The sequence below is a fragment of the Acromyrmex echinatior genome, chromosome 2 (genome assembly GCF_024713525.1).
Source record: "Acromyrmex echinatior isolate Ae372 chromosome 2, ASM2471352v2, whole genome shotgun sequence".
NCBI classification, from domain to species: domain Eukaryota; kingdom Metazoa; phylum Arthropoda; class Insecta; order Hymenoptera; family Formicidae; genus Acromyrmex; species Acromyrmex echinatior.
Window position 1 is genome coordinate 2,838,622 of NC_141853.1, and position 27,304 is coordinate 2,865,925.

Here is a 27,304-nt window from a genome sequence, read left to right on the forward strand (position 1 = left end):
CATCATTAGCGGCGGTAATTTATGTTGAGCGCGAATGGTCCCGCGCGCGAACGGGCTAATTAATATAAATTGCCGGCGCGAGGATTACGCAGAGTGACGATGCCGTGATGCTGCGATTCATTGTGTACTGTGCGAATCAGCCGGGAGCCGATTAAGTTGATAGATTGTCGCGAATAAAGAATTTCGGAATGCCGAGCCGAATAACGAGATAGAACGAGATGCAAAATGAGATGCGTCATACTAAAATTATTTCTTCGGCTGGATTTTTTTAGAATTATAGGGATAAAAATAAAACGCGCAGCGGTGTACTGACTATATGCGCTAATTTAAAATTACATTGAGGATCGATGACCCAGTTCTTTCGGAGTCGGGCGACGCTTAATCCCGGGCACGGCGTCGCCAAATGCAATTCTCCCGAATCGAAACATCCTGATGAGATCGTTTTTTCTGAGCACGTCGTGCGCGAGTTCGCCGCTCTGCACTTTATGACGGAGACTCCGTAACCCGTCGTGTTTGCTGAATCACCATGGTGCAATACATCGGTATACAACGATATAAAAAAAGAGAAAGCAAAGGAAAATTGGACTCAAGAGAAAAACCAGTTCAAATAAATCGGTTCAAAATAAAATGACAGAGAATAAACCAAAAACATTTTTATGTCGTTAAGGTGATGCTGAAATCATGTTTTTTACCGACAAAAATATCATTTTTACACTGAAAAAGTTGTTGAATCACAAATATCAGTTGATTCAACTAAATATAGCGGTCACGAGCTGTCGAACAAATATTTGTTAATTCAAACAAATAACATGTTTTAAATTACAAGATTTTGTAGATATGACTTACGTATATTTAACCTAAATATATAAATAATCACCACGAATTAAACGCATTTAGTCAAATTAATAACCTTTTTTCTCACAAGTATAATTATTATATATATATATATATATATATATATATATATATATATATAAGTCGTTAGAATTAAGTTTAAAAGCCTAAACAAAGATATTTTAGTATTCTATGAATTTGTGTGTGTGTGTGTATGTGTGTGTGTGTGTATGTGTGCATTGATGTAATAGTAAATAGTGATACGTTGATATGATAATATATTGTCTCGTAAATCATATGTTTGTAAACCGCATGTGTGTAAGTCGCATTTGATTGGTAAAACAGGACAATTTCAGTATCCCCTTAAAAAGATATCTTTTCAAACGCAAATAAATGTGCTGTGATTTATCATCCATGCGCTAGAAGAATTGGTAAACGTTCTTCTACTTCGAAATTACTCCAACTTCTAACAAACGCGACTTGATCGATGGTACTTATACAGGCCTAATTCTCTTGAGTATATTGTACATCTCTTGATTAGGAAACTTCGTCTCGCCATTCTTTTTCGATATAAAGTGACAGTACATCAATTTTATAAAGTATTTTTACGTACCAAAAATATGATTAATATCTCCAATCATGTATCACACATCACATTTATGTAAGTCTAAGTATAAATCATTTGAAAATTGTGTGTGTGTGTGTGTGTGCGTGCGCGCGCGCGCGTGTGTGTGTGAGACACTACAAATTTTAATAATTCAAAAAATATATAAAAAATTGTAATGTTTAGTAAATTTGGCAATGCATCGTTGAAATGGACTAACAGATGAGATGATATTTGCAATGACATCATAGCCTAACGTTTTTCAATAAGGACATTAACGCAAAAATGATAGTTTTGTAAGAACATTAGCGATATAAAATAAGTTGTATATCATTATATTATTAATATATGTACTGAGGAGAATCCTAGGATCGAAACGTTTTTATTTCGCTGATATTATCTAATATATAGAGAAATAATAATTTTTATACACTGACTTCCTATGTTAGCTTAATTAAAAGTAATATTTATTACGTTTTGGTACCAAAAAAACTTCATGAAAACTAACGCATTGTCACTTTATACCAAAAAAGAAAATTTTCTAATCAAGAGATGCACAATGCAAAATACTCAAGAGAATCAGCTCTGTATAATTTTCTTTCGATGCCAAACAAACTTTCCCGGGTCTTTGTTACGCGGTCTTCCGCGCACGAAGCAAAATTTAATTTAGCAAGGCGAGTCAAGAAAGGGTGGTAGAGACGCTAGCCGAGGCGAAATAGTAGTGGTCACAACAATAACTTCGGAAAACCCTGTGTCCGCACCCCGCCCGACCGTGACCACTCCTTGCTTATTGCTTTTAGTATTAACGCGCCCCTCGCTCCGCTGGGCTCCTCGCCGCAGGCTCGCTCTTTGTAGCGACAAAAGGGTCCCGACCAGTCCCGACTATATTTCGTGGTCACGAGAACTACCATTTCCTCTCTTTCTATTCCTTTCCCATACTCGTAAAACGAGTCGTCATAGAGAGACGAGCGACGTAACTTACTGCTCCGATGTATGTCACGTGTTTCCGCACCAGTGATTGGACAAGTATGATTGTTTCTCTTTGGCATTGCACACGCAAAAACAAAGATTAATTAACGAATAAAAGCTCGATACGGATAAATTTGAAACTGTGATCGTTGATGGGAAAAACGACAATATATTTCACGAATATTTAGCAAATAGTATTTTTATCTGTAAAAAGAATTTGCTAAAAAAAAATTTATAAAATCTCTTGAGGTAAATACAAAATGTAAAACAAGATTTTGTCTCTTTGCAACAACATGTATTTATATTAAATTGAATTTATATTAAATTTATAGAGCGCGTGACAATATAATAATGTTGTTTCGCGATACTTATTTTTCTTGCTGTCAACGCGTTCCTTTAAACATTCGTATATTGATGCTAAGCCCGAGTGATAGCATCATCCATCAAAGTATTGGTTCAGTCATGCTCTTGTCTCTGTGATACTACTTTGCGCCGCGTAAGCCGCGTTCTCTCTCGCGAATCAGAAGCAAACTTGTCATTGTGTCAACGTCGATCTAGCTATCAAAATATCATCGAATATCGGCGCGTCGCTCAAAACAGCAAGAACTGTCATCCATCAGAGAAAGCCTGCAACGTGCAGATGTCATCTCGCTTCACTCTCTGCTACGCTTAATTGCGCAACGATCGATACGTGACGCTTACGCATTTCGTGTGCTATTACATACATATATATATATATATATATATATATATATATATATATATAGTACATGCAATTAATATCGAGCAAAAATCATATTTTTTTCTTTCGTCTATAATCCAGATCAATTCTGTATATAAATTGCATTTGTCACATATTGCAACAATATTGTATAAATCATATTTGTCATATATTGCAAGAAACTCACGAACAAATATCGGAACTACGATTATTTTAAACGAGAAGAGAAGATTGCGAATTGTCTATAAATCGAAAAGCATTTGACGATCATTCGATTCAAGCCGAGGTAACCCTCACCGAGAATGAAGAAAGATGGCAACACTACTTTGGTGATGCAACCGACGCTAGCAACCGGAAGTCTGCCGGAGGTTCTCTGCGAAAGGATTCCGCGAATGTCACTAACAGTCCACCTCCGGTTGATTCGCGACGGCGCTGCCGGCAGTTTACGGTTTTCCGGGCGGGCCATAACTTCGGACCAGACAATTCATAAAGCGGGCACAGCAAGAGGAAGAAAGTGGAAGAGCGAGTGGAAAGACATCTTTGGTCGGTGTGGATAAGTGGATGGCTGGTTGGGTAGAGTCGTTGTCGTCGCCATCGCCGCCGTCGCCGTCACTACCAAAGTGCTCTCTAAATTATTCTCTTGAGCATCACGAGTAGAGGGGTCTTGGAAAACGGTGCCGGACCTGGATCGGAGAAATAGAAGTGGTCGGTTTGTGGCGCAGGAGAGTAAAGGACGACAGGGGAGACGGAGTGAAAAGAAAAGATCAAGCACGACGGACACAGAAGCTTCATTGCAACTGTTATTTACTTCGCCTTCCTAAGACAGAGTTTACTCTTGTTTCAATTAATCTAAAATTGTCAATATGTCTGAAATTGTAAGCAATAAAAACAACATATAGAATAAACTATTATAGGTAAATATTTATAATTGGAATAAAATGTATGTTACGTTCAACTTATTCAATTATTATATTCCATGTATTGTAATCAATAATATTTCCGCAATATAACACTAATGTATTGTTATGTAATAACATGAAAAAGATTTTATGTTAAAACTTCGAAAACACAAACATGAACTTTCAATTTGAATTTTTGGGAGAGCGCTGAATCGTGAATATTTCGCCACATTAAACTTCTGAAAAATGTTACGGCGAACTATCGTAAATAATCCGCTGAAACCAGTATCCCGGTTTACACGTTGCTCGTGCAGTTGCCGCGTATTTGAGATCTATTTCCCTGCCGCTACAACTCCCATTCGTACTGCTTCTTGGTAACCGTCCAAACCATTGCAATCTACTTTTCGTCGGAATAATGGAGAATATACTATTTAACCAAAAGAGACACGGATCCTAATAATTATACGATTAGACCTTCCACCTCCCATGCAAATATATTACTTTTGTCGCACTAATAAAGTACACTGATGCAATTTCAACTCGTAACATAAATTTTAGCTCTGCTATATAAGCGTCGAAATTACAGTTTACCGCATCGCCTAGCGTGCCACTACAGCTCTAACTCAGCATCAATTTTCACGAATACGTACATAAATTTCGATGAATTCACGTAAATCTCTAATTCTAGTCATACATTGGGGATCGAACTATACACGCGAGACCCCAATGCTCACGCGAGAAGGATTTTCGAGCATCGAGAAGGCGTCGCGGTATTTCCAGACTGGCTAAGAAGCGAGGCTTACCGACTTGATTCTACCTTGAGTCTATCCGACATCGACTAGACGAGGACATTCTCACCACGCGACACGAACGAAGGAAAAGGAAGTCTCGGTGCGGAACGGAAAGCTCGCGAAACGGCTGGTAGGATGAGCACGAGATTAAAGTATTTGCGACTGTAAGAACAACGTGACCCAACTGTTAACCGTCGACCACGCCTGCTATGTTGTATATCTTCTCACAATGCTTTCATCGTTGATATATAACCGTGACATAAATATAAGTATCTAGCTTGTTTCAACAGCATAATACAAATAATTGACAAAACATCGCCGTTAAGTTTTTATTCTTGCTGTCGAGACTCAACTGTTGTTTGTCGTAAATTTTAATTACATTAGTCCCTAAGAAAATACTACCTCGATCATCACTTCTTTTCTGAAAATTGCATCGTTCTCGCGACGAAAACTTCTCATCAGCCGAAAGTGAGCGAACTAAAGTAACACCTTGACAACTAAGTTTATATGTTTGCAAACTCCGCCGGTCAAAGTAGGACAAGCTTCCTTGCAATCTACGTTTCGGCAGCTAATTCCAAAATTACTTTAGTGAGTCAAGAGAATCAGGATAAGAAACGCGGACTGATGTTTACGAGAATTACCGCTAGTTCGGTCTAATGGCAAGAACTAACAGAGTATCGCGCAACTTTGGAGACATGATACCAACAACGAAAACCGGGTCGCGCGATATAGTTCTTATGTAAGGAAACAAACTCGTTTCGATATTGCAGAACATCTTCTGGTGCCAAATCGCTTCTCATTTACAAATTACATACTACATATTCCTTTGCGATGTTTGGATTATATAAATAATCTGGTGAATAATAGCTTGTGGGAAATTTCAAGCTGATACAAATAATTCGGACAAGCGGGTAAGCGATAGCTCATAGACACGTAGCGTAGTCGCGTTTCATCCTTCTAATTATGGAGTTTGCGCCACACCACGAAGCGCATCATGCCCGTGTCCGCCCTTAACCGGCGATGCACGTTAATCCCGTTACTTCCGCGGTCTTAGCTTCGTAATCCACGGCTCCTGATTTATGCGGCAGATACTGTAGAGATAACTCGACGGGCAAGAGAGCGGCGGGTCACACAGCCAGAATACTACTGAAATAAACTATTGTATCTTGAAGAATGCTGAAAATCTTTGCTTTACGTACGAACAAGGCTTAAATCGGAATTGACCTCATTTTCAGACAGTAAAAAAATATCTTTAATCCTAATGCATCATATATTATAAATTCTAGCACCATAATATTTCTCAAAGATTATAACCTTGTGAATAAGCCACATTGGTGACATTGATCAACAAAAATGAGATAAAATTTTTCGAGTATAACGCAATAGTATTGTTTAATCGCGTAATCGAGGTATCTGGAAAAATCTTCACAAAGAGAAGATAAATTCACTTTAAGGAGTACACAGCGTACTGAATGGCGGCCAGTTAAGCACTAATGGTTTCGAAAATCAGCCACGCTCTATTTCTAAATTCTCGGCGATTATAGACACTCTCGTTCCGTCTAACGATCCGTTAAATCTAATCCTCTCTGATGGGACAGTTCGAAAGGGGTCGAGAGTTCATTTCGAACTCACCCCAGGTGCAGCTTTCGGTCTCGATATCTTTTGGTCGATCGGTCGATGGTGGAGAGACGAGCGGGCGAGCGGGCGGGCAGGCGAACGTGGCGATTAGACATTCTTGCTGGTGTACGGGGATAAAATAAAATTGGGAAAAGGTATCGAGAGATTCGAAGAGAATGTGTACCGATTGAGACCGAGCCAGGCGCGCGACCAGCCTGGTTGTTTGCTATGTTTATAGCGGCAGTTACTGCTCGTAAAATAGCACCTAACTGGACCCACTCGCACACAATTCTATTTTCTTACACACACACACACGTAAAGTACACGACCTGCACACGTCGTCCTTTCTCATCCCCCTCCCTCTCCCTCCCATCTTCATATAGAGATTTCTGGTTCATCACCGCATAACAGCTCTCTAAGTTGAACTTTAATACATAACCATATTCTGATCGACACTCTACGATCCATGAAGCAAAAAAAATATCAAATGATCGCACGACAATCGATCAAATTATTCACCTTATTACAAATTTATGTGTCCAAATATCGCAGAAATCGATATCGGAGTTTTCCGGCGCGGTAGCTACTGACGGAAATACATATACAGCAACATTTGTTATTCACGAGGCAAAAAGAACCGCGTTCTGTTCCTGAAACACAGCATCGTAGGAACACAACAACTCATTGAAGTTGAAAATTGGTTACTTACAACATGTACAGTACATGTTCGGAATAACATAATTCCGAGACAAATCCTCGTATGCACGCTACAATAATTCACATCCGCAATTGATCCATTAATAACAAATGATATTGAATAACGTACAGTGCAATTACATTTGCACGGTGATCAATATTCCAAACATATCTAAATTTATTGCAATTCAACGGTCTGTATTCATCTATCTTTCGACCGTTTAATACCACGTTTCCGATTTAGTTGATTTGTTATCGCGAGATTAGATTTTGAATGAATATAATGTTATAGTAGCGCACAACCATGAGTAACACGCGGATCTCTACCGAAAAGTCGAATTATATTTGGCAAAATGCCGAGCCAGTTAGGTTGGTAGGATGGGCGATGCTTCGGACGGCTGGACAGCGCGGTGACAAATTATAATATAAAACAATAGAGGATCGTAACAATCGACCCCGCATGCCTGTATACGTGCTGCGTGAACATTATGCAATGTCCACTAGGTAATAAAATAATATACGCTTGCGCATAGTCCCCGCTCATAAAGGCATCCCATGAATATTTCATACTGCTTAATTCCGTGGGTGTTATAATCGCCGCGGGATGTAGATACCCATCCAACTATCGCCCAAAAGTAATCTACCGGATTCACGCAAACGGCTCACCGACAAATTTTCGAGGTTGAAAAGATGTTTATCTAATTAACAATTAATCTGCTTCTTGATCAAATTCAAGAGTAAGCTATCATTCCCGTTTTTATATTTTCATTAATACTTCATGTCACATGACTCGTCCAACCAAAACATAATTGTAATACCCATAATTTAGGAAGCACATAGAAAAAAACAATGATGTATTTCATGGTTGTAGAAACGATATGTAAGTATCACATAATTTTAAGGATACTTTAGAAGAACAAAGATATATTTTTTCGTTATCTTATATAATCATAATAATTATTTAAAAATGTAATCTAACACACATGTAACCTAAACATAAATACAACAATTGCAATTTAATAAATGTTATACGACTAAGACCCAGTTGTACCAACGTTACTTTAATTTTAAGCGAAGCTCTTTGTTCCTGTCTCTTTTCGGTTTTAAAATGAGATAGAGAGAGTTTTAAGTCTCGCTTAAAGTCAAAGTAATGGTGTATAAAGTAAAGTATTGGTGCAATCGGGCCTAATACATATAAAATACATATTACAAATAAATGTAAAATTATCCAACATTAAATTTATTCAACTTCTATTCGTCAGAGATGCATTCGAGGAGATGCTATTAGTGTTTTTCAAGGAGATACTATTAGCGTTTTTTGTGCCATTCTTATTTTGTATCCAATGAATAATATAATATAAATAAAATGACACAAATAATTCTAATAATGTCTCCCCGAACGCAGTCCTGCAGATTGCTCACGATCAGTTCAAAATTAAATGTCACATACATATCGCTACAGCCTCTTTATGCACATTTTACTATCCAAAGTATCAATTTTTATCACTATTCTATCTATTTTGTATATATTTTGTATATACGCGTTTAAAAATATGTAAAAAGAGACATTTATTATATTGTAGTAATATGTTATTGCTATATTTCTAATATAAAATATTATTATACATGTAACATGACACTCGTGCAATATTCCATCTACGTCTAAGTTACATATTGTGATCTGCTGGCGGAGAGATTAAAAACGAATACAATAATGCAACTGATTAATTCCTCGTGAACATCATTGCATAAATCGTCACATTTCGCGAGCGAGTCCATTTGGGAAATCATACTTGGGCCGAGTGTCCCTTCGCGGATGCCAATAACCAAAATAATACGCAATACATCAGAGCCCGCGCCAGAGATGTTCTACGGTGACATGTTTATAGCTGTCAATGCAGCGTTCCGTTCTCGTGAGCCGCGAAGCGAGGGTCACGTCGGCAGTGTCTGATTTACAGTCCCGGTACATGACATTGCCTCAACTATTGCTTCAAAAACCACAGATCTGTCAGCGCGTAAGCGTTGTCTCGTTATATGAATTGTCAATTGTGAAACACGGTAGTCTTCAATGTCGTTAAAGAATTCAGAGCTCAATAGTAACTGTAGGCATACTCTATATAAAGAAATTCCATGTTTCAACTGTGTCGATTTTATTTCCTTACATAGTGGACCGTTGACACCTGTCAAATACTTGTCGCATGAATAGAACATGTATGTGGCGGGTCGTCGAAACGCTTGGCAATAATGGCGAGCGTCTTGGCGAGGCCCTTTGGTCACACTTTTCGAAGATACATTGGCGCCTTTCTGTCGCTTGTCAAACGCATGTATACGGCGCATATTACACACGAAATGGAACAGTCCCAGAGATACCATCATGCCTATATTAAACCGGTACGTGAGCTGTGCTATATGCTGCGACGGTACTCGAGGCGTTTGAGTATCGCGGGACGAATATCAGGACAGCCGGTATATTCGCAGTCGGAGAGATCCCTTGAAAAGGGATGGATTGAGAGAGAAGAGTCGAGAGGACGGTGACGAAGAAGGGCGATCGCGAATGTACAGAATTACAAGACACACGAGACCATCGCCATCCCCGGATTCATCTCGCCTCGTACTCGGCAACGATAACATGGCCAACCTAAAGGCACGTGTGGGATTTATCATCCTTGCAGTCTCTCCAACTTATATGCATCGTGAGTATATCTCATCGCTCTATATAACCATAGCCGAAACTGACAATGTATCATACAAAGATATAATAGAAGGCGAGAAATATTCAACTTGATCCCCGAGACAAAATTTGTTCTTCGTTTTCTCTAAAAATATATTACATTATTAACGAACATTATTAACGAACAAAAAAGTATCACAAATACTCGGAATTTAACATATTCTAATCTATTTTAACGTCAAAATAAAAATGATTCATAATAGAAAACTAAATATAAAATATTTATCAATTTGCATGACAGAATAGAAACCACCGAATATAATCAACTGTATCCCTTGGCAAATCTATCGTAAAAAATATACCGAAGAACATTCACGGTACGTTTCGTCGTTCGACTTGTATAAGTTCCATTTCCCTCGGTATTTCCTACGTGCAACGAATAAATCATCCTCCGGAGAGTCTTCCATCTGCATGAAATAGTGCTCTCCCGCGAAAAATGCCTTGTTGGCTTTCTCCGTAAAGTCGACGGCCATTTCTTCGATCAAAGTAACGTCTTTACGTGATCGAAGACACATTCGTCGTCTTTCCATATTTCTCAAGAAGCTATAAGCTCATTCGAGTGCAAGTATAATATAAAATAAAAAACTAAGAAAAATTCTATCATCGCGAATATATATTAATTGCAAGTAATAACTATAACAAATTCTATGTTATAACAGTGTCGTTATATTCTTGTAGCGTTAATCATTTCGTTTATCTATCCAATTTGCGATCATAAAGAAAATCGTAAAAACAATTCATACAAATCGGAATTTCCTATTCTGACGCGTTAAATTGCAAGTAAGTCGTTTCGACGAGTACACCTAGCTGCATACCTAATTTTAGTTGCACCCACCTCTTACGCCATCGTAACTGCTTTCTGTGCAGAACACGATAGTAGCACGTGCGCTCAAACTTCGTAACCCTACTCCATATCATGCGGTTCGGCGGATTCCAAAAAGGCTTGTTACGCTGGATGTCGTGTTTCAGAAGTACTTCTCTATATGTATCCAGAATTATTAAAACGAATACATCGAACTTTCGTCCGAAATATCAAATAAAATCGTTAGACCAGATCATACATGGTTTCATCCGATACAATGTAAATTTATCATATTGGTTCGCGAATCGAATTCCATCATTATTCTTTATCACTACAAAAACGCACCAAAAACATCGTGCCAAAAACATTTCGCGTCGGCGCGAAATAAAGACAGCTGCATTTCCGATGTTAGACACCGTAAAGTTATCCCGGCCGTGTGTTATGCTGGCCAAATAGCCTCGGACGGTCTAGGAACGTCGAGGCTGTTACCATTTGCATAGAATTCCGAAGCGATCCGGGCAAGTCGTTTCCATGCAAGTCGGTAAGTAACGCCGTACGACATCGAGAGGATTCCTGTCGAAAGGCTGAAGCAAAGAGAGGGAGGGAGAAAGAGAGAGAGAGAGAGAGAGAGAGAGAGAGAGAAAGACAGAGCATTCAATAGGAAGAGGTGGAAAACCTATCGAAGGGTGGAAGGTGGATCGAGTTATTCGACGGTTCCGTGCGGAAATGATTCGCCGCATTATCGTCCCATTTGCGTAATCTAGTGTGAACGTTTAAATCCACTCACCACCTCACCGTCGTCACCGCAGCCAACGACGAGGCGTCAGGCTGTAACGAGCGCTGGTTCGACGAATATCTCGAGGCTTCCGTGCTTTATAGCACGGAAGATTTCTACCGATCTTCTATCACGTCGGCAGTTTTGGCACGTAGATTCAATGCGCGTATATGCAACGCGATAAAGGCCTCGACATCAAGAAATCTCTCGCGTCGAGTGTATAAAATAAACTTAAAAAAAAAAAATGTTAATTTTCAACTATCTTCTTACAAAGTGAATAATATTATAGAAAAATATTGTAACGGCTCAACTGCATTTCTACAAATCAATATATCAATCTAACACGTTCTCGCCTATGTGCAATCGTGGAAATAATTAGTCACACCTTTAACTATTCTGAAATCAGTTCAACTTCGTCACACCTTGTGGTTATACAGTCAGAGCATAGCCACCGTTTGATTCGCACGACAGAATCCACTTGACCTAACCGACGTATTACAGGCTCTGGACGTAGGGCGTGGACGCTACCAGCATGCAACGTTTATTCCTCGCATGTAGGACTTATATACATCTCTCCAGTTGGCTTCTCCAACCCCTGTATTTCCATCCACCCTCTCCCTCGACCAACCCCTGGTAGCAAGTCTGTGATTATAACGAGCGAGACGCGCCACAGCTACCAACTAGACGAGTCTATAGCTGCTGGTCCCGACTGCCACTAACCCGAGAGCTACCTACGACTATGGTTTAGTAGTGCAGGCACGCTCTCCACACCGGTGCTCAACCTACATTAATCTCCCGCTGCGCCATCGAGAAAATAATAGAAAGTGAATCGCGACCGCCAGCTCGACCGCGTATCGCGAAAACTGCGGTTCGCCTAACTATTCTACCGGTTCGATCATTGGAATTATTAAAACATCAACAAAGGTTACGTGGTGAGTTCCAGATTGACCAATACTACTATTTATTCGTATTTATTTTGCAAAACAGATTATAAAATTGAAATTGTGAAAATTAAAAATACAAATTTACCTATATTCTGCATAATATTCATAATTTTACGATAATTAATGTGATCTTTAGAAAGATCTTTTATTAAGATCTTTCTGACTTACGAAAAAATAATAGATATACGAATATCGCTTATGTTCGGCGCGATTATTTATATCGTGTCTATCTTTTCTCACAGTGAAAGGTCGTTCGTTACTCTCAGCATGAGTGTTGAGCCGTCGGGTGTCAGCCTTAAAGGTGAACAGGAGCTCGACCTCTCTTACTGATAAACGCCCCGTTGAGTACAACGCCTATAATATTTCCGTATCAAAAATCGAGCTGGATAAAGCGTGCAACTAGAGAAGAGGCGTTGGGCCGTAAATTGTTATACGGGTATACGATCTGTACTGTTTTTACATGGTGGCATCGCTTGTCCGCCTGAGCGTTACTATCGTTCTCGAATCATGGGAGATACTCTAATCCGTCGATAAAGGCCGAATTGATTTTACGAGCTGACATTCGAAACGACAATGTAGATCGTGCGAATTGCTCGCATAACACGGAAGGGTTACAGTCAGCGCACGTAGTGATGTCTATTTTAACAGTGGAAATATCCGAGTATCGATAGGCTCTCAAAAAAAAAAAAAAAAAAATAGGTCAGTTCAAATGGGAATTTCAACAATTTTACAGATTTTTATCGTGTCTCGTAAATAGCAAATAAGTAGAATAAATTATATCGTTATTAACAATTTTATTTCTTAAATTTCTAATTAATCCCTTTTTTTCTTATTAGAGAATGCAGATTTATTATAAACTATACAGCAGCGAACTTCTTTGTAACGAATAATTTTATCGATATAATGTGCTTTTAAAAAGGTACCATAATTTTTTTACTTTTACTAATTTTACTTTATTTACTTTTTTATAAATTTTATTTGTTTTTTATATATATCTTCTACATGTATAACATAAATATTACAGAAAAAAATAGCAAATACCAAAGACGTTTTTTAAATAATTCAAAACAGCCCAGTTTCACTTTTATGGTTTTTACTGAAGATAAATTCGTGTCCATAAAATCTGATAAATACTTTACGTTTGTAATTTGTCTGCATTCTCCAACATCGACTCTCTTCTCTTCGTAGATATGGTCGGTGAAGAGCGAGTAAAAGGCAAGTCGTGCAGCTTAAGTAAATAATGAGGCCCTCTCCGCGGAAACTCGCGATACAGACGAGAATCCATGCCGTGGTTGTCTTTCCGCGCACTGAACATTTTATGGAGCAGTGAACATTACGATGCATAAAGTGCAACAAATCAGAATATAAGTTACGTAGCCACTTCTACCTCCATAACGCCACTCCGCAAAAACGATGGATGTTCCTCCATTTCTATTTCATCCTATTCTGCATTTTCCACCTTTCAAATTGTCTCTCATTTTCTTTCGTCTATTCTCAAATATTTTGCATCGACAAATACGTTCCAATTTTTGTTTCATGACATTAAATTATGATATACGAACTATTTTTTAATTGCATCATTTAAAAGAATACAAGTATATAAAAGAATAAGGCCAAGAAATAATCATAAATTAAAAGAAAAGCCTATGACAATCAACACTAAGTGATCGTGTAAGAAGTATATTAATAAAATAAGATACAGTCGATTTCGATTCTTGATTTGAGTTCTTTTTAGTATAACACTGATCAGTTAACAAAATAACTAATATTTCACTTTACAATAGAATTATCAAAATAAAGGTCATGAATATGTGTTACAAACTGACATTAAATTAAATATTTTACTTGACATAGGGATTTGCTTAGTGATTCAACGTTTATCAACGGACAGTCGTTTCTTCATGGCTAGGCATAAGCTTGGTCAAATATTGGAAATCGCCGTAATAGGAAATGAGATCAAGAAATGAGAAGACGCGAACACGTTCTACGCGCTCTTTCCATTTCTTCGGCCGCACGTGCCGGGCATAGCGAACATTCAATGCATAAGAAGCACGATCGAATATAAATCATGCCTTTGTATTTTTGCCCGGCAATCCCGCGGAGACAGTTGAATAATTTCTGAAACGCCTCTGTACGTGCTCGGACGCCGTAATTTATAGTGCGCGAGAGTAACGCTTGCTTGGATCGGCCTGGTACACAATGCGTCTCGCTTTGAGAGCGAGGAGGCTTGATCGTTACCATTATATGCGTTTATATAGGAGTCGCTTAATTCAAAAAGGAAGAAAAGATAAGGATCGTTATTGTATAGTTTCCTTATAAAAAATTTAAAAAAAATCTCTTTTCCCCTCATCAAAAAATCACATATATATTGTACACATACACGTAATTTTATATAATAAGGGAGAAAGAGATTTTTTAAATCCAAGAAGTATTCAAATTCTCCATATTACTGTGTAACAATCTGAATATAATATAATACGTATTGTGGTAAACGTTACAATGTAACGTTCACTACAATACATTTGAAACACTTCTTGGTACGCTGAAAAATAATAGCATACGTCTCTACAGTCTACCACGCAAACGTAAAATGTAATTGCGAAAAGTGTAAATGTCAAGGCATATATGAGCGCCTATTATAGTCTAGAAAACGTTTCATCAGAAGTATACTGTTTTGTATTACTTGCTCCTGAATATTAGTTCCGCAAAGCGAGACGGGGTTCCGGTCATTGACGGTCATGTTACGCAACTGTATCAGGTTGCCAGATATTACTGTCTCTACGGCCAGATCATAAAAATTGATAAACCCGTCCCTGACATCCTGCGGGAGTAGTCCGGGATAACTCGAGACAATCAACGGGCTTATTGGGCTAACACTTTTGCTCGAGTTAACTGGTGTAATTGCCCGGGGGTTATTCTCGTTTCGTTAACCCCACATGGTACGTTCACTACGATCGCACCTCGCCCATCGATCATCCCCTATTTCTTTTATCTTCTTTCATACGCGTATGATATAGTTGCATTTAACCGCATGTCGCACGTTGAGAGATATCTTGTCTATAATATTATTTTATACATACAACTTGTATCGCCAATCATCAAACTAACATCGACATCCGAATTATCGCAACATTATCATAATCTTGCAGAAAAAAAATATCAAGATATGTGTAAAGAATTCTAAATATATTCTGAAAATAATATAGATGTACTTTTCCTGATTTAATATAGTATACTGTTAAATTAATAATGTCAAATTATATCTAATTTGAGTTATTTTTAATCATTTCTATAGATCGCTACTGCTCGTACATAATATATGGTTAATTTAATTAAAACGATGGATTTATACAATCTAATTCAAGAAAATTTATCAAATTCGAATTAAATTAAATTTATTATTTACTAATGCATACGTTAATACAGATGTTTTTATTTTAAAACTAACCCAAAAATGGATTGATTTATATTTTGACACATGTAGAAGTTACAAATAACAAAATGTTTTTAATAGCGAGTTCGATTGGACGCACTCAATGCACACATTGGTGCACATTAAAGCCGTCGTATACAAAATAACATTTAGCATAAAGATATAATATGTTTATACATAAACATAGAAATTGATTAAATTCTGAAATACTCAATACATTTTATTATACTATTAGATAAAATATGTATTTTATAATTCGAAATATTTGCATTTCACTTTTATACTCAAATTAAATCAGTGTACAACGATTTTAATATGCACCAGTGCACAATAATGCTTCCAATCGAATTCGTCATAAATCAAGGAATTGGATTACTATTGTTCTAAAATAAAATTAAGTACGATATTCACCTTCAACAACAAATGCAAGTTTTTATGCTCAAACAATCTGTTTTCTATTTAATTTTTTCTTCGACATTAAAACACGATAAGATTAAATGTTACTACTTCAAAATTGCAGCATTCTATTTCCAAATTTATCTTTAGCGTGTAATCATAATTAGCAACGAGTTATATAGAAAACAAAGAAATGTACGTTTTTCGGCTCGCTTATTTTCAATTAGAGAGCCGGGAACTGTGTGACATTTCGAGCAGCAAGAAAAGTACCGACAACAGCAGAAAATGGTCGTTTCCTACCGTCTCCTACCTTGCGAGACTCGCCGTTAATTTTAAACGTCGTAAATCACCCAGAATACCCTTCGCGCACGTCAGCTTCACTCAGCAGCCTCTGTCTAGAGGTGCTTTATGGATTCATCTCAAGCGAAGCTAACAGGTTGGTAAAAAGAACGAAGAAACGATGGGATACCGGCGCGTAAATAACGTTACATCATCAGGACCTGCTATTTCCGTGACAATCGTTCCCGCTATCTAAATTAATGACTGCCGTCATTATTGTAACGTCATTATTGTAATAAAATTTGATATATTAAGAGACACTTTAGAGTTAAATTAATAAAATTTCTCGCAAATAATAATAGTAAATTAATAAATAATTTTATAAATTAATAAAATAGCGAAAGTACTTATACGAATTAATTCACTTTGTTGTAAATTTTATGTTTAAATAAATCAAGTCAGTAAGTAATTAATGAGTACATTTCTGTGATAACTATTTATTATTAAAAATTTATGTTACAAAGTTATAAATAAAAATATATTTTAATCATATTATATTGTAATATAATTAAAATCGAAAAATACAGAAAAGAATAAGAGAAAGTTAAACTCAAACAATTAAAGTATAACCGCGATTATCGAAGTCTCTGATTAGATGAGGACTAACGCTAATGCTGGCAGAATCCAGCAGCTTTGGCCGGGTGATGGTCAACAGCAGACCAAAGGGAAGAGTAAACGAGCAAAAGGGTAAAAGGGACCAGTGATGCAATGAGCCGGCAAACTGATGCGGCTCCAACGACGCCCAAATTGATTTACTTGACAAAGATTGAGTTACCGAATTAGAACTGGACGTAAAACGGCCTCGTTCGACCGTTATTCAAACCTAACACCCTAATGATGCGACAGGATTGCTGTTTATACTTGAGAACCTGCTCTGTCAGGATTACCCTCGCCTCGTCCCATCAAGCGAAAAGCGATCGTTAAATTACTATGTTAAGGATAAATAGCAAATTGAATCTTTCTGGAAGCTGTAAATGGACACGTTCAATCTTTGGAGGAAAAGCACAGAAGTTCTAAAAATGGATACAAGCTATACACACAATACAACACTGTATCAAAAAATTTATGTAGTCCACGTAAACTTGAGTAAAAAGTATGAAAGCGGGAGTGACATGGTTTTTGGAAATATAAAAATTTAAACAGCTCTATTGCATGGAACACTTATCCGTCAGCAGGTGCATTATCACGTCGGGAAAGTTCGAGCACAAAAAGTCAAGGCAAAAAGAGAATGTGAGGTTAAGGCAAAAAGCAAACAGAAATTATATCGAACCAAGGATACAGCAAGGCAAGATGTTTTTGCATTTTGTATAATTTCGGAGAGTGCATATTGCCCATATTACGAAACGGTACAAACTCGAGAATAAAAATTACTATAAATATTATAACGCAAAATGTATGCAACGCGTTCATACCAAGATGTCTAGCTTAGAACGCGTTTACGTTCGCAACCTCTCTCTTTTCCCTTCCATTCTGGTATGTTACTGCTTATATCCGCCACATATATGTATGTACCAACTGAAAACAAAGTTCTTACTCTTCTCTACAAAGCAATAACTGTCTTTCGTGCCGCTTTGCATATTCGAGAAAGCATCTGCTTTCGCGCAGAAAAGTGAGAATGCTTTTCTCCCGATTACAATTCGCTATAGAAGCGGAGAAAGGAAATCAGGAAAAATGATGACAAATTCTTCGATAAAAAAAATGATAAATCCAAAAATTACGATGTATTAAAACCGAATAACTTCCCTCAGTATATCAGCATTCTAAGATGACACGGTTATTGGAATTCCCATTTCCCACAAAACTGCCAAATCGGATCGCCGAGTGATTCCGGCAGAACTGCAGTCTGTTCGTTGCATCTCTATGACGGTCGATTCCCTCTATCTCTCGATAAGGACGAAGAACCAATCTCCGGCATATCGGACGTAAAAGCGCCTATAAACCAGCGATAAAGCGACAATGTCGGTAACTTTTTGGAAATGACAAAACAAAACTATCGAATGCCAACGAAACGATCGCTTGTGTACTTGCAATCATGTATGACCAACCTACGATAAGTTGCAATCGGCTATTTGTAATGTTTTACGACACGACGTCTATCAAAGATCTTTTTTATCTTTATTGATGACAATTGTATATTAATATATCAACATTTATTATTAAAAGGAAATTAGCATGTTATTCTTTTGTGTACGGTAATAAAAACTCTACAATCTTCTTGGTGAAATGTTCAGATGAATCGGTTTTAATATTTGAACTATCGTTAACACAGGCAGTAGAAAGATTAAATTTCCGGTAGAGTACGTAGCTGGTATTTTATACCCATTTTCCTCATATATGTCGAGTAGAAACATTACCAGTCGCAGAACTCCAGTGTTGAAATGTAACGGCTTAATGACGACAAATGCGGTAAAATTTAACATTTGCTCAGCATGATGCGGCACGTGCCAAAAGCATAAAGAGCGCACAGAGAATTATCAAGAATTTTTGAATTTATTTTGAGTTTTATTATTTGAACATTGCATCCCAATTCTAAAAACTACAAAAATTTATGTATTGCAGTACGATAGGAAATTGCAAAATAAAATCTGAAAAAGTACAAGCTAATCGTAATATTATTTGTCGTAATACTTGTAAAGTTTATTATAGTATTATATTATTTCTCGCACTAAATTAAAAAAAAACGCCATAAATAACAAAAAATAATATTAACAAAGAAAAACAAATAAAGCTTTTAACAGTCAAGCTGGATTTTAAGATAATTCAATATAAATAATTGATATATACTACATATGTAGTCATTCAAACTTCGTGCCAAAATAATTTTTTAGTCTTGAAACGCAAACTCGACTGAACTACTGTAGTAATATCACAAATTAAATTGTATTTACTGAAGAGGATCCAAACCAAGGATCGAAACGTCTTCAATTATTATATATTATAAAACGTAATTGCAATAATTCAACTTCAGCTTTCAAGGCTTTTTTTCCTTATTAATTTAATTCATTAGAGCATAGAAAATTTTTTTATAAATTAAATTGACTATTAAATTGCTGATCAATTTAATTTGTGATATTATTACAGCAATTTAGTCGAGTTTGTGTTTCAAGATCGAAAAATCATTTCAATGCGCAGTTTGAACGATAATTATACATATAATATAAGTATACATATATAAATAATATAAGCCTATATAAGTATACATATATACGTAATATAAATCCATACCAAATTACCCAACCATCTAAGATCCAGCTTGATCGTTAAAGGCTTATTCCTTACTTGTTGTGTAATCACATGGTCTTAAAGAAGTCTATGTTAAATAATATTAACTTTCTTTTATTTGTTAATTGAAAAAATAATAAGATTCATTTTTAAATAAAGAAATAAACTTAATTCACACAAAAGTATCTTCATAATCTTTGATAATTTATAATTTAAATTATTGATATCTCGATTTTTTTGTCAAAAAATAATTCACTCTGTATTAAATACGTGATCCTTATTTCAAAATAAATAAAAAAAAATTGTTAACATTATATTAACTTTATAAAGAGCAGATCAAGATTAATTCTTTTAATGCATATCTATATCATCCTAATTGGAGATGGGATTATCATGTTTCTCGAACTATCTCGGACCTCGATGGTAGATCAAATGAGACGGGCAAATGCGACGAGACAAAATGAAATAAAAAGAGATAAAATAGAGGTTTCATTATTTTCGCCGGATACATTTCTAGCGACTTAGGAAATGTCAGGTGACGTGACAAACGATCGGGCCATTTCTTGAAAATTAAATACGACTCCCCGCACTCGCCAACCATTGTCGCAGACGAGCTGGCGTAACAGCGAGGAAACGAGTGAAAAAAGAATAAAAAGAAGCTATTCTTTCTCTTTTTTTCTAAGATACGTTTGCAATTTATTAAGGTGCAATAATCTCGATGACAACATATATGGCAGCGTTGCATCGTTGCAACGATCGCGTAAATAATCGACGGACTACCCGAAATTAAGGTACGAAAATTTAATTTCTGATCATAATAATTAAATCGCGTAATGCAATGTATATGATTTTCTGTAATTTTAATAGTCTCGTTTATACTGCGAATCAATACATAACACGAATCAAAAATTGAAGAGCATGTTTTACTATATTAAATGCCAATAAAATTTAATCACAGTTATAACTAATGTATTAATAGTTTTGATAACGGAAAGAGAAGATAATCTAGTTCCTCCATTATGAATTTATGAAGAGCACTTTTATACTGTCTCATAAAATAAAACATATGCTGTTATGAAAACGAAAATTAGAAGATAAGTGAAGCATCTATATCAATTCTGCATAACCGCAATTCGCTCATGTCGCTACACATTATTAATGTAATCCGATAATCCTATATGCAGCAAAGCAATGGTAAGCCATGTCTTGTATCCAAGAGAGAATGGGCTACGCTATTACAGAAATTTGAAGCTATAGCATTACAGAGCTAAATTCTAACGATTCGTAATGCTACACTATGGTGACAACTGCTTTCAATGTGCAATTAGCAGAATTATATTGGATGCTACTATACCGCTAATCTTATTTCAATTAGGAACCTATATCTACAAGAGTAAATTAATCTCATCAAGTATTAATTTGTATGTTGTTACATAGGATGTTTAGCATAACGATCCGCACAATTTTTGACATTTTCGGTAGTTTAAAAAAAGTATAACCCTCAATTACATGAGTGGGTCATTTGGACTTGGGTGAAAATTTTAGTCGGCCGCTATTTTTGTACGATTAATATTGCAAACTTGAAGTGAGAGGGTAAAAAACTTGGAATCTTTCAGTGTCGATCATCATACAATTGCTTCGTTGTGTCTTAATGTTAATTGTAATGCAATAAAAGTTTGGCATGAGTGATTTGGACTCGTTAAATGTAAATTCGAGAGATTTTTGCCGAAAGTGAAAATTCGTTTTTAGTAGTATCTGTTTATTAGTGCTATATACAAGTATATGTGTTGTCTTCTTATAACTAAAATATATATTCATTGTCAAAGCATTTTTGCGAAAGAGGCATGGCGAAACGATTGCTCTATTTTCTCGAAGTTATAAAATTGCGAGTAAATAATGTCGAAATCATTATATATTTAGTATAAAATATGTTTATTGTATTTTTTTTAAAGAAGAAAATATCCGACATATTTTCGATATAATTTTTCCGAGCATCCATAAAAATCCGTGGCTTCTTTGCCCCCTTTAATATATTGACTGTTTAAATTCTATTCGTTGAAGCCTAATAAATTGTATTATTTATTAAATTTGCTTTTTAATATTTTTTGGCAGAACTTTTTCATTTCAAAACAAAATAACATTTTTAATAATTATTAACCTTTTTAATAATTATTAACCTTTTTATGTTTTGATATTTCAATTTTATGCATTTATCAAAAAAAAAAAATTTCTATTGAGATACGTAATAATTACAGAGCAAGTCAAAAACTCGTGGATGACTTGAACTCAGACACGCAAAATTAGAACTCTAAAACGAAATATGTAGTTAAGAATTAAAAGGTGAATATTCATCTGTTTTATGCAAGCTACAACTATATATAACGTAATAAATATAGACTGTGCATTCCTATAAAGTTATCAGTTCAGAAAAAGTGAGGTAATTTGAAACATATCGCTCTCTACCTTTAAAGTATCAAGTTGAAGAGAGATGTTGACAGAGTTGAAGAAAGCTGCTGATATGTTCAATTTCTTCTGACGGAAAACAGAAATTAAGATAAGGGAATGTACAGTCTATACTTATTACAGTTTATGGCTGTAGCTTGTAATAAAACAATTAAAAAAAATTTCAATAAAAAATTTGATCACTTTGAATTTTTTAAACAGCAACGTGCAATTTTTTTCATAATATTGTATTATAAAGATCTTTAAGATGAATTCAACGCTCTATCAAAAATGTCACTTTAATATTTAATATCACGCATTATTTTAAATGGAAGTAGGTACTTATTTTCATTTTAATACTAAGCATTATTTTAAATAGCAACATAAAAGTTCACAACAGTATAAATATTAGAAATTGCCCAGAAATCATTTTCGCATTGTAAACACGTACTATAATATCCATCATAAATATTCACTAATAAAAGAACTTTAACTTGTACAAACAAATATTCAAATTGCTTAGTCCTATAGCACAAAGTTTTGCTCCTTTTAACAAATTGCTATGCGTAAAATTATATTTTGTAGCAATTATACTATTTGGATCTAAATTTTAAATATCAATTGCGTATCAACTTTTTCTGAATTAAATAACGATTCATTGTTGCTACTAAAATAACAATTGATATCTACTTAGAAAAAAAGACTCAGAGAATATTGACTCGGAGAATAATCACTCATAATGATCAATATTACACATTTACAATGCAAAAAAGTTCTTAAACAGCTTTCAATGTTGTTTAAGCATTCACAGCTTTATGTTTACATTTTTAGTCAAAGCTTATTAAATAGGTATTGTTACTTAAAATAAAAGTAAAATCAATAAAATATTAATAAAACATTTCAATAGAATGTGTTAAATTTATTTTAAAAACTCCTACAATATTGTAAAAAAAATTGCATAATGCTGTCTTAAAAAATTCAAAAAGACTAACTTTTTACAAACATTTTTTTTAAATTTTTTTAAGTTACAATTTGAATGGAACAAATAAATATTTATCCTTCATTTCTTTTTTAAATTGTTAGAAATGTCTCAAAAATACGAATCGTTACGCTCGACGCCAATATTGTTGGTATTTCCTTTTCTTTGCATCAATTTTTAAGAAAAAAAACTTTTGCATATATTCTACACTAAAAGAAAATTAGAAATCAGTTTTCTATAAAATTTTAAACATAAAATATCGACATAAACGTTATTTGAATCCTCATTGTTATTCTGTTCTATAAAAAGAGTAAAAGATTCACATTTAGAAAATTCTTATAGCATCTTTTCGCGCGCGCGCAAAATTACATTCAATAGAAAAACATTTTAACATATTAGGTGTTGGAATTAATTCGTAGCGTTTTACAAGTGATGGGAAGTACTTTCATTAATGTATTTTTTAATGCTCATGTGAAATAAATAACATTCTTTCATTAAAAAACGCTACGAATTAATTCCAACACCTAATAATTTCATGCAGATTACATCGCTCAATTATCTTTTATAAGGAATAAAATTGGAAGTTTCTAAAAATATCGAATAAGCATTACTGCGAAACCTCTGTAGACTGTTTTGGTAAAAAAAAAATGATCAGAATGTGAAGGTAATCCGAGTAACCTGAAAGATATACCCGTGGTACCGACGGATCTACTGATTCGTCGCAACAGGGTGCAAAGTGCAAAGAGACGTAGAGACGGGAGGTGGAAGAAGATAACGGTGGCTCTGCTTGATGGAACGACGGACGTAACGGATAGTGACGCAGGTATACCAGCAGTCCACAGGACGACGGGCCAGTTTATTGCACAGGATTAAACCTCCACGTGACTGGAGCCTCGGAGACCAGTCTTTCTCTCTCTTTTCTTAGATTCTTTCTGTCTTATATTTTTCAGATCTTCTCTTTATTTTACACGTACGTATCTTTTACCCTATTGCAAAATTATTCCCTTGGTGAACAATCTTTCGCCTCTAAATTCGATCTCAAAATTATCACAGAATCATCATAAAATTTTATTCTTTAAAGATTTTTACTTTTATAAACATCAAAGTATCAAAGTATAACTAACCAGATGATGCTACATTTGGTATAAATAAAAGACTTTAGAATAAAGTCGGAAAAAATCGAAGTTTTAGTATTTAAATTAATATTGCAATGAAATCAAGAACAAAGCCAATGTTACAATTTACATTGTATTTAATATTGTAAATTACTCTTTAAATCTGAATCAGTGGATAATCACTGATATCAGTGCCAAGTATATCACTGGTAATCAGTAAATTAAATGTGAGATTTCTAACCTAGCTAATCTTTATTATATGATCTAACTAATCTTGTTTTATGCTTAAGTTCAATGAATGTGATATTGGAAGATTGAAATTAACATGCAAATATTAGTATTTTAATTATATAATACTTAAACATTCTTCCTTTTTTAGATAAACTGATTATCAATGCCAAGTATACCACTGGGTAATTAATGACTATTCACTGATTCAGATTTAGAGAATAAAATACGAGTATTTTCTCGTAATTATTATTTGAGTAAAATCAACTAACTCCAATACATGGTAAAATCTGCTTACAACAACGAAACATGCTGTGAAGAATTGTAGCTCACCTCTAATTCGCTTGATTACTACGTGCGTCTGATTCAATTTAAAGGCGAAAATTCAACTTGTCCGATAATTCTGTTACAACGAGAAAGGGCAGTTTGGCCACGTCCGAGACCAGGAAATTGCGCACGACACGGGAGAGACTGGAGATTCTAACGAACGAACGAATGACGATGCGAATGTATGCGGTTGAATTCGACGACAATTACATCCCGATTTTAACGTGTGCTTGTATGCGACCGTTGGCGTTGTTCCCGCGAATACGGTAAGCAATTCCCATCCGTATCGCACTGTGACGCGCCAGAAGGAAGCCAGGGTCCATTCGAGCGAATTGGGCTAAGTTGAATAGATCGTGGCATCAGGAAGCTATTTGTTCGATCACAACAATGGACGAGAACCCGAAGATCGGTGAGCGTGCAACGGGGATTACGCGCACGGTATTAAGATAAAGGGAAGTACATCGCAATGGTACGACGCATGTCTCTAAATCAGCGTCAGTCTAGGTGCAAATGAAACGCAAACGACGCTGGGTACGGACATGGTGTGCAACAGTGTACAATACAACACCGCTTCATTTGACCTCACGATAATTTCGTAACATGGTTACCGAGCACACAGTTTGTTACTAAAACATATTTCGATTCGCCCATCTCATTAGTACCGCTTGGACAATGTCACTAGCAAATAGAATTATCTATAACAATTCAGAGTAATCCTCTCGCGAAACGTAAATGTACGTCGCACATAGTGTATTGTAATTTCATGCTGAATTCGGTATACTGTGAACATTACGTTCATGGAATCGATCAATTCAACGACAATACGATTCAGATGTTAATTATAAAAAAGAATACGAATCCGTGATGCAAAACAATTATATTTTTAAATATTAATCATTTCCATACAAATACCACTATTAGATAAAATCACATATTGACCCTTCGTAACTGTAAAATAATAACGCTTCCTTTTACTTTGCATTTTCCACGAAATTAATTTCGCGGCTTAATGTGTGCTCTTGTCAAAAAAATCAGCGGTTCAATTAGCCTGAAGTAAGTTCATCGATCCTCGCATGCGCCAACGCTGTCAGACATTGCCCCATCACTCTCGCGGAATCCTAAATCTCGGTAACTGCAAATTGGGAGCGCGTACAGTTCACTTCGACTCTCCAATCCGCGATTTCCACAGCGAAAGCAGAGCGGATGGATCATAGAATGCGAGCGGGGCAACGTTGGAAAGTTGGAGCATTATTTCGAGCTTACACGCGTGTATTACCGGACTAAGTTAACACTCGACGTAATTAGCAGTCTCCATCGGTGACGAGAGACATTGTGCATCACTCTTGGCTGCTGTTGAACAAGTGCAAACTCGTTAGGAATGCGTTCGTGCGAACTCGGATAACGAACTCGAACATGGGACTAAAGGTGCAATCTTCATCCAGTATAATGTTTATGCACACGCCCATAACGCTGTGCTCGAGAGAGGAAAAAGTGAAATAAACGTACGTATACACCGAGCTCAAACGTACAAATTAATTACGGAAATCGAAGCAACTCGAGCTTCGGTCGATAGTCGACAATTGCATTATGGAGAGAGAACCATCACGTACCACTATGCGAAATGATAATTTTTAATATCAAACGTACATATATATACACATCATTAAGTTAAGCCGCGCACTATCGCAATAACCGAGAGAAATATTTGATAATCGAATTTCTCTCACAGTACAATATCGACATTCATAAATCATGTTCTCCAAACGCATAGTTGAATACCTGCTACGAAGCTACTCTAAAGGTAAATTAGATACAGCTCGAGATCGTTTATATCGGGCCGCTTGACATTATCCAATTCTCTTAATCCGAAAGACATTCGCCATACGGTACCACGATCTGTGACATCGCCATACGCCGTGGCACATGGTTAATATCATTACCATTATTGCGTAGCAGGAGTTCCGGAAACGATTCTCAAACAGTAATTCCGACAACGCGATAATGGTTGCGCTTAAGTGGCAATCGGACTTTTTCTACAATCCAAATCAACGAGAACGTCTCGCACTACACATAATACGTGACTGACCGAATGAAATCTCAATTGTTATTGGTCGTCGTCGCCTTCATCTTCGTCGTCTTCACCGTTTCAAGCCATGATCGTATCGACTGGAAAATGGAGCAATGCTGACGATGCAGCGCACTCTCGAATTGCATCTGAGAAGACTAACCATTCTCATAGAAATCGTATCTACGGATGCATTTCTTTAAAACACGAAACACTAAGCCGTCGAATATCCTTTATTTCGGAGGAATCGAGAGAAACTCGATAACCGAAAGCAGATTGGACGACACTTCCGACTAGATGTATCCGGAAATGTTATTTTCCTCTGACATATCACCGGCATGAGATAATTTCCGTGACATGAGAAACGGAAAAAGT

General features: G+C 36.0%; 1 protein-coding gene and 1 long non-coding RNA gene across 4 annotated transcripts in view; one reads left to right on the plus strand and one right to left on the minus strand.

Annotated features, from left to right (window-relative positions):
• The window catches only part of mib1 (E3 ubiquitin-protein ligase mind bomb 1), a 427,681-nt gene that overhangs the window by 381,497 nt on the left and 18,880 nt on the right, over window positions 1-27,304 (minus strand). The gene's annotated exons all lie outside the window — the stretch shown is intronic.
• Window positions 1-27,304, plus strand: part of LOC147910399 (uncharacterized) — a 66,983-nt gene that overhangs the window by 25,279 nt on the left and 14,400 nt on the right. Inside the window, exon 3 of one of the 2 annotated variants that reach the window (XR_015548467.1) lies at window positions 3,410-13,024. This is a non-coding gene — a long non-coding RNA (uncharacterized LOC147910399). Of the gene's footprint in view, window positions 1-3,409; window positions 26,367-27,304 lie in introns of those variants that run through there. The other variant, XR_015548468.1, reaches the window with a different exon arrangement.